Below are 9,945 nucleotides of genomic sequence, written 5' to 3'. Positions count from 1 at the left end.
GTATAGGCCTACCATCTGCTGCAGGCCAGGTCTGCTCACGCCCACACACCTAATTACGTTTCAGTTGCATGTTTTCTCTGTGCTCTCTCTGTGCTCATTCACACATGAGGAATCAATAAAATAATACGGTACATTTAGGTTATTTTGTATGTTTTGCCCTTGTCCAGAGACTCTTTCATAATTTTGTTATAATATTGTTGCTGTTGAGATACCAACACCCCATGGGTGTGTTTATCATTTTTGTATTGCTTGACCAAATGTTCAATGTCACAAGTGTCACTTATAAGGACTAAAATATGTTTTCTGTGGATTTTTGTATCTATATTTTGGTCATTTTGTAACAGTCATACATGACATTGAAATGTTGTATGCCCTTGTTCCCTTCAGAGGCAGTTTTCCCTAACTGAATGTTTATACAATAACCATGGTGACATAAAATGGACGTGGTCACAACATGACATTATAACTTTGGTATACATAAGACACCAGAGACCAGAGCTGTAAGTAGTACCACTCTGTTTCAGTTTGAACCCACAAGAGATACAAGGGACATGACCTCCTGTGTCATTCTTAATAAGTGATCAAACTAGATGAGCATAGATTAGCCTGTGAGCCATATGTCATCCTTGACCTTGGAATACGACCTTCCCTAACCTGTGCATGGTTAAGGCAAATCTGTTTTTTTAAAGCCTCAAGGTCAAAGTTGGCAGAAGTATATAAAATGTTGTTGGCTATATTGTTAGCACAAAAACAATTACACCATGACGAATGCTAATCATATGCTCCATCTAATGTATGTCATGGAACAACCCAAATTACGAAAAAGTTGGGACGCTTTGTAAAAGATTTACAAATCATATCAACTCTATATTTAATTGAGAATAGTTCAAAGACAACATATCGACTGTTGAATGAGTCAGTCTGGGGTCTTCTTAATCATTTTTTTCATTCCATGATGCACCCAATTTGACAGGTCTGGACTGCAGGTCATTTTAGCACCTGGACTCTTCCTCTATGGAGAAATACTGTTTAAATATGGGCAGAATACATTTTGCCATTGTTTTTTCCTGAAATATTCAAGGTCTTCCCTGAAAAGACATTGTCTGGATGACAGTATATGTTGCTCAAAACCTGTATACATCATTCAGAATTGATTGTGCCTTGCCATATGTGCAAAATGCTCATGCCATAGGCACTAATGCACCTCCACAATGTCATAGATGTTGGGTTTTGAACTGAGCACTATGACAAGTTGGATACGCTGGATAGTTGAATAGTCCCTCTCCTCTTTAGCCAAGAGGAGTCCATGATTTCCAAAAAGAATTGCAATGAATTGAGGCTCAGATAAGATGGTAGCATTTCTGTCACAGAAATGCATCTTAAATAAAATGTCTTCTTTACATGGTAGAGTTTACACTAGCATTTATGAATGGATCATTAAACTGCTCATCGACAATTATCAGAAGTTTTCATGAGCCCATACAATTATATTCTTTACAGAAAAATGTCTGGTTTTAATGCAGTGCCATCTGAGGTCCAAAAGACCACGGCCATCCAATATTTATTTTTCAGCCCTGTTCCTTGTTTAAAGATCCTTGGATTATCTGAAAATTTTAATGATATTATGCACTCTATGATTCTCCTCGTTCTCCCTCTCTTTTAATGATATTATGCATTATCCTCAATTCCTTCGTAATTTCATGAAACATTATTCTTATATTGTTTCATAATTTGTTCACATGAATACCTCCACATCTTTACTTCTGAGAGACTCTCTCTGAATGCTCTTTTTTATTCCCATTCATGGTTCTAGTTCACCTAGTTAGTCTAAATCATTACACAACTTTGTAAGCCTTTTGTTGCCCCCGTCCCAACTTTCTTGAGACATGTTGCTGGCATCAAAATGTGCTTATATTTCCCATGAAATAGTAATTTTTCTCTCCTTCAACCGTTGATATGTTGTCTTTGAACTATTTTCAATTAAATATAGGGTTAACATGATTTGTAAATCATAGCATTCTTTTTTATTCACATTTTACAAAGCGTCCCAACTTTTTTGGAATTCGGGTTGTATGTTTACGTCCGTTGAGAGCAGCTCCATAGTATTCCAACTGAAAAGCAACAAATTAGGGCAGAATAATCAATTATTACAAATACAACTTTTCATGTCTTCGATATACACGTTTTGCCTTTTTGTTAGAAGATATTTGTGCTTTTGCAGAGCCATTTATATTTAGGTATTTTGGCTCTCAAAAGATCCAAATATAAATATTTTAAGTTGAAACCAATGATTCTATACAGTCATTGGTTGAAACAAATACACATACTGTACAGATCACCCTGTTCCGATGCTGACCCTTGCAATTTGCACTCTACACCACTAGAGGGAGGCCACACACAAATTTAGACTTTGCCATGTTTGACTTGCATGCAATCGTAACTGAGTGTAGAGGTTATACTGTTTCATACCTTATCTGTTTTCCTGTAATTGTCTTGTGGTTATATCTAATTGTACTGTATGCTCTTTGATGGCTGTTACTCAGTAACCAACCGGAATGCAGGTGGTTTTTAAAATGAATAGGCCCCCAACGCATGAATAAATGCAAGGATGAGTCAACATTATGTGTCATCCCAGTTGAGTATCGGTTGAAACCCGACAAGATAAAAGAAACTGAAATGATAAATCATGACTCAAAAACAGGCGCCATTCACAAAAGTAGATTACAATCACAAAATGAATTTAAAATCTATGGTCCTTAGCCAACAACAACAAACGTATTGCTGTTCTCTCTCTCTCTCTCTCTCTCTCTCTTTCTCTGTCTCTCTCTCTCTTTTTTGTCCCTCCCTTTCAGTCTATCATCTGATCATCACCTTGGTGGATAATTCACAGCCATCCTAGTCAATGGTATGTGGGCGTGGAAGGTAGCCATTATTCTTAACCTCCCCAAAACTTAGACGAAGCCACAGGACACTCACATAAATCACTCAGGGTGCCGAATTCAAAATATGGAGGTTTATCCTGCTACTCTGGACAGCACCGCAGAAACCCAGCACCTGGATAGATTTTACCACCTCACCTGCAATTAGGCTGTACTTTAAATTGAGGCTAGAGAGCTGTCTGTAACCCTTAAAGATCCAAACTATAAACATTAAAGCTAAACCTTCACAAGGCAAGGCAGGTTTATTTAGCAGACTTCATACACACAGGCAAAATGAAAAGACAGGCAAAAAAATGGTTAGTAACAATAAAAGAGCATAAAAGGTCATTGAAATAATTCCCATACAATTATAGTATACATTTAGAGTCCAATCATAGGCATACGAAAAGAACAATGTTTGAAGTGTCTCACAGTGCAATGTGTATTTCACTTGGTATCCGGCGTAAGAGTTCCTGTAATTGCCAGGTGTCTGTATCAGCTTCGGTTGCAGATCAGAGCTGGGGATAGCCTGGTGAAGTGGTGAGACCTTAGTGAGTCACTTAACGTTATTTTTTAAGCGTCTTTCTTAAGGGCTTTCATTCTGCTTTAATTATTGCACTGGCCATACTTTGTAAGTCACAGCAGGGAAAGCATAGATACATGGTGATTTTTTTATGGTGGTGATGAAATTTGAAAAGAGAACAATGCCTCAATGAAAGATTTCACTCAAAGATATATATATATATATATATATATATATATATATATAAATAGATGAAATGCCACATTTGTCAACATGGCATTCCATCACACATCCTTGATATACAATTGAATTAGAGGGCAGTGTTTCTTTAGCACATTCACTGACTCTTTAAGATCATTAAAATGAGAAATTCCTTCACTGAGGTCAAAGATTAAGCTCTCACCCTCTCTCTCTTGTGGCCTCAATCTAACCACCCACTCCATTCCCTCAATGTCTCTCCCTCCCTCCCTGCTCTCGTTCTCTTGCTGCCTTTCCAGAGCCGTTTCTCCTCTTCCTCCCCTCTGTTCACTTCCTTTCTCTCTCTCCTCCCTGCCCCTCCTCGTTCTCCCTCGTTGCCTCCCTCCTCTTCCGTCCAGCGCTTCTCTTCTTGCTCCAGAACTGTCAGATCACATTAGTGCATTTCACGCTCTTCGCCTGCGGAAATAACAGCCATGAACCTCGCCGCACAGCACGATTCTCCTGCTCCAGTTAGCTCCTTGCTAAATACCAACATTATTTTATTCATGATGTGGCCCTTACTCATTCAGCATGCCTCAGTAAAGGCCAAACTGCAGTGCAGAGATGTGTGTATGTTGGTATGGCGAGTTCGGCTCTCAACAAAAGCTTTTATCGACAAGCATCCTTTACTAATAAATGGCTTCAGATGACAGGGATCTATAGGTCAGGTGGACGCTAATGTGTGTTAATAAAACATTATCTCTGTACGTATAGGCTGTAATGCTGTATAGATTATTCGGCTGATACTTGTATCTAACCATCATCATTGTATGCATTTTAAATCCCTGTTTTGGAGAACTTTTTTGTGAAATTGTATTTAAAAGTATTGTTTAAAATGGTTTAACAGATGGGCATATTTGCACAAATACATTTATCAGCATGAAACTTAATTTTTGACTGCACATTGTTTTAAAAAGGTTATATTCCAACTCACCTTTCTCTTCAAAGATCATCTAATCACCAGTTGACTTTACAACCATATTTGTGGGTCACTCATAAATAAAAATATATTTGCACCAAATATGTTATGTGTTTAATACATAATTTGTTAACATTATTTAGTTTTTGAGATGCAACATTAGATTGAGGTATTGTATTGTATAATGTGTTAGTGACAAAAACTGCTGTTAAAGCATGGTAAACGATCAGCATAAACACAAGATAGAAATATCTCTGTTTTATCCTTTTTATATTTAGTCTTATATTTATATTTAATGTACTTGGACTGAACTTCCTGTTATAGAATTATATTTTAAAAACAAGATATCCACAAACATTCCAGCCCATCAACAATATTGCTTCAGGAGCATGTGGGGCGTATTTAGTTGATTTCAACTGTCAGCAATCTTTTGGCAGGATTGACAACCGCACACACCAAATAAGCACAAATGCATTTTTTTAGGGATTACTACAGTTATAACAGAGCATTGGAATAGACATGTTTGGTCTCCATGAATTTTACCCATTCGTTCCTCTCCATCTCATTCTCATTCAAGAGAATAGGTGACAACAGTGTATCAGAGCCAGCTCACACTGTGATTTTGGACTAATGACAGGTTCTGTATACTCGGGAACGCGAGGGACCTAATGACACAATGTGCCATGTGCCACCCCCCCAAAAAAAAAGACATCTCTGGATGACCCCCAGCACCAGAAGCTGGCAGGAGCTTTGGCCTGTCATTAACATCCAAAGACGTCCTGTAATCAGGGGGGCAGGAACTGGGCTGGGGATCTATAGCAGGGCTGGTTAGTGTGGGGAATGCTGAGTTCCCACCATGTGAGCACTTAAGGGGCTAAGGGGCTGAGGCATTGAGTTCAAGTTCAGCATCATCCACTAAGATATAAGAAGTATAACTTATCATTGCAATGAGATTAAACTAATATCGGTTTTGACTTTATTGTTTCTTTTGTTGTAGCATGTCCTCTGTCATTATTTTACATTGTCTCTATTTTAAAAATGATCTTATGGGTTATAATGGTGTAAAGTATTTCTACACAGTAGCTTAAAGACATGAGGTGCGTTCAAATTTGCAAACATAGGCGAACGTTCACAAACAATTTTCCGTTTACCTTGAGTTTTCCGGTAATATTTGCGAACACTCGCAAATAGTTTGAGGAGGTAGTTTTCTACAAACATGTGGAGAGTTGGATGGAGAGTTACCATTGAGATGGAATGTTTACACAAAATCGTTCAAATTTATCTGTTCTTACAAACAACGTTTGCCTTTGTTCAATGAATTTGAACCCACATGTGTTTTCAAAAGTATTCCACCTTGTTGCCATACTTGTAGATAACAGTGTAGATAACAGACCAATGAGCCATGAAGCGTTCTGGTTCTTGACACTATTTTCACAATACCTGAAGAAATGATGTTCTGAAGACGAGATTCAAAGACACAGTGACCCACCCACATCTCATGCCTCACGACAGACAGGCACGTAGACTGGAAAGAATGTGTAATCTGCTGATAATCAGTCTCTAGATTATGTCCCAATGAAGGCTTACCTGTGTAGAAAGTGATGCATTTCAGTGAAGCGGTTAATGAGTACTGTCTTAGTGAAAAGGTGTTTAGCTTTTAATGGCACAAACATGGAACATGTTGTTTTGATGATTCATTAGTAAGTTAGAAGTTCATGTCATAAATGCAAGAACTAAATCTTTTGGTGGGGAAATGGCCTTTCTTGCAGGCCAGTCAAAGCACCCAGGGAAAAAGCAACTTTTATGTCCAGTGAATATATTAGTTCATAAAAGCATTTTCTTAGTACAAATGAATGATTGAAATGAATGATCTGAAAAAGTGAGATTGAAAATATTTCAAACACCCTGTTTTTTATCAAAAGAAATGCATGAAGACAAAAACATTTGGCCAGAAAATGCAGTATTTGGACATGAACAGAGTCAAACTCCTGCTTTAGTTCCATCCTGGAAATGTTTATATCTTTGTTGAATCCTCTCCCAGGAGTGAACAGGCCTGTGCTTTCTGACCAAATCCATAGGATCTAATGCACTCGAAGGCTTAAAGCTGTCCAACTGGATGGTTGACAATTCAAAGTTACATTTTTTGTATTCTTTTTTTAAGCCATCAGTTTGATATGAACAGCAGACATATCTACTGTTTCATCTTCATCATCTGATTTAGTAAAAAAAAAACTCCACTAAAATCCACTAATCCACTCCAGTTAAATCCGCTAAGCTACACTAAACAAAATTCTTTGAGAAAGTACACTTATAGTCAGTGGTTAAAGTCTACTTTGTACAGTATGATTTGGGGTGCTTTTAATAATGCCTTATGCAGTGACCTTCAGCACTGCTCGGCCAACTAAAAAATAGCAGACAGACATTAGATTTGCATTCAAGAACCATGAATGTTACACTGTGGGCCCTAATTTGAGGCCCAAGTCTTGGGCATGAACTGAAGCTATTGTATGCATGTGGGAACATTGTAATGACCCACCAATGTTTGTGCCTATATAATCATGCTCGTATTAAATTAGGAATAGATTTTGACTAGTTACAAGGTTAGTTTGAGTTAAACTTAAGATGTTGCAATTTACCTATCATTTAAATCAGGGATCTCTTGTGCAAAACAAAGCAAAAAGGAAACAATATAAAGGAGAAAATTAGAAAGGCTGTACAAACCTTCCCCGGTCTCTGGCCTGATGCTCACCTGGCATGTCTAAATCTGTAGGGTTTGATAGCATAATCCTGACAGCTGTTCACTCAGGTATGCCTTTCAGCACAGGTATGCAGAGTGTACTCATATTCAGGATGCAATCTCCTGCGCTCAGAAGCCCCACGTGACAGTAGCCTGAGCAGGGTGTGTCCACTTAACCACTTCAAAGCAAACTGTTGCAGTATGTGTTTTATGAAAGGAGCCCTCTTGGCAGTAAAAGCTCAAATATTGTGGGAAACCGAAGAAGGGTGTGTTTGCACGAGAATCTTTAAGTGTGACATTATGGCTGAAATTTTAGATAGGACTGATTTTCTGGTTTATTGCTCACTCGTGGTTTCAAATAAGGTTTCATGGTTGATAAGGCAGGCTTTTATATTTTTACCCAATGATACAGCTTTTGTGACTGTAAACTGATCCAGAGCCACCATCTTAAGGTGAAACAAATGTTTCTATTTGCCATCACTCATCCATTGCCATTTCCTAGTATTTGAACAATCTGAGGTTAGAATCTAACAATGTGAAATTAATCACATATGCATATAATTATAAGTGTGTTGATAATGTTACTGTTGATTGGATGGTAGAGACAAGGAGGGGGTGGGCATGATGTAAACAAGGTCAGCAGCCCCCCACCCTCACCCACCCTCATCCCCTTCTCACCCCACCCCCATATTTCCCTCCCTCTCCCTCATGGTCCAGCCCTTGAGCATTGTTTGACCCCCTTACATATAATAATCCCAAGGCTACAATCCCATCCTCTGGGTGGTCATAAGCTATGACAACCTTGCACACTGTCCACCCAGTGTACCAGGAATAGCTCAGCCTTACATGGCAGAAATGCTAGGAGTTGGGAAAAGGGGGGACTGGGGCACATCTGTTTAGTTCTCTGGGCTAAGAATTAGACTCAATATGTCAAATGAAATTACATCAGAGATAAGGATGGCCAAGTGCTGTCCTGTTTAGCGATGTAAATGCATCACAGAAGCACATTTTCACATCCGCTTCCATGGCTTTGTTCATTTCTGATGCGTCCTCTCTCCATCTGTGAGCTGTGTACTTTCATGTAATTTCATGAACAAAATGAAAATATGAGAGGGGGGATGAACAGTGGTGCTGTAAGAAGGAAAGAAATTATGAGACACATATTAAAAATGGCTGTTAACAGCTCCTGCTGTGTCCTTCTCATTCAGTCAGAAAAGAACCCTCCGAGAGACAGAGATTTCCTGTACTGCTATGACAAACTTGCATCAGAAAAAATAACAAATGCAGAGCATCAAAGTCAGCAAAGTCTCTAGCACTCAAAATTTTCTTATCGCACCTTCTCGCACCTTTTTGTGTGAGAGAAAAAAATTCTGTGGGCTTCTGTGGATTCAAAAACATTTCAAGCATTAAATTATAAATTGCTGGCGGATTAAAACGGACAACATAAAGAACAGACAAAGCATCTTACATTTCAACCTCTCACATCACATAGGAAGTTTTTTATTTGTTTTGTTTTCTGCACTCTCTCTCTCTCTCTCTCTCCAGACAAACTCTCTTGGGAGTGCTTCGCTCAGACGCACATCTAGGTTACCTAGTAACCCAGTGTCCCATCCTCAAACATTTCTCACGTGAGCCAAAGGAGGAAATGGAGAAGGAGAGGAGTTTGGAGGAGAAACCCATGAGGGAGTCTCTTTTACAGACCCCCTTTTGCAAGCTAAAAATATCCGATTTTCCTCTGCCGTGTGCTGGGCTTCCCCAAACCGACTAAATAATTTAGACAGAGCTAAAAGGGAGAGAGGAACCCTTATAATCTGACTCAATGATGGAGCTTCTGAATTCAGCTGTAACATGTTGCCTCAGATGTTTGAGTGAATGCCCTTCAAGTGTTTTTCCACTTTTCAAACATCTAATTAGCACATCAAAGGACTGTAAAGGCAGACCAAAAAAGCTTTCATTTTGTTGTTTGGCCTGCTTTCCGTCTGTTTTTAATGAACCACTAAGGGACCGAATCCAGAGAAGTATGAAAAATGCATCAATAGGGAAGTTGGATAAATCCATACATTCATGGGGGTAGATGGACACCCTGAAGTCATAATGCTGCTCTATTTCTTCCAATAATATACCAAATAATTTCTGTCGTGCCTCATCATAATTAATCTTCACAGTTTAAGCTGCTACTATCAGATAACTCCTAGAATACCCAGCGGAGATCCACACCATATTTAGACTTTCTAGCAGTAAGAGCTCTTTTAACTCATATTGTTTGTGTAATCTTCAAAGACAAGTGAATCATGGAGGACATTGGATGTCTAGTAAAACATACTGTTTGTATCTATAAATATATCAGTGTCTTACTCTTTGTGATTCACCTTAAGACATATTTGAGTCATCAATGAGTAAAATGTAATGTAATGAGTAAATGTCCAAAGGGCTTCTAACTCAAATTCAAGGAGAAATTACACAGATGTTCTATTATTGATCCTAGAAAGGACCGTAAGAAAAAATAAGACAATGAGGAGAAGAACTGAGAAGGAGAGAAAGAAAGAAAAGAGTCTGAGTCAGAGTGTGGGATAGGGAAAGAATACATGGACGATGACTCGCTCAGTAGAGG

Source organism: Alosa alosa, chromosome 5, assembly GCF_017589495.1.
Source record: "Alosa alosa isolate M-15738 ecotype Scorff River chromosome 5, AALO_Geno_1.1, whole genome shotgun sequence".
Lineage (NCBI taxonomy): Eukaryota > Metazoa > Chordata > Actinopteri > Clupeiformes > Clupeidae > Alosa > Alosa alosa.
Note: the sequence above shows the minus strand (reverse complement) of the source record.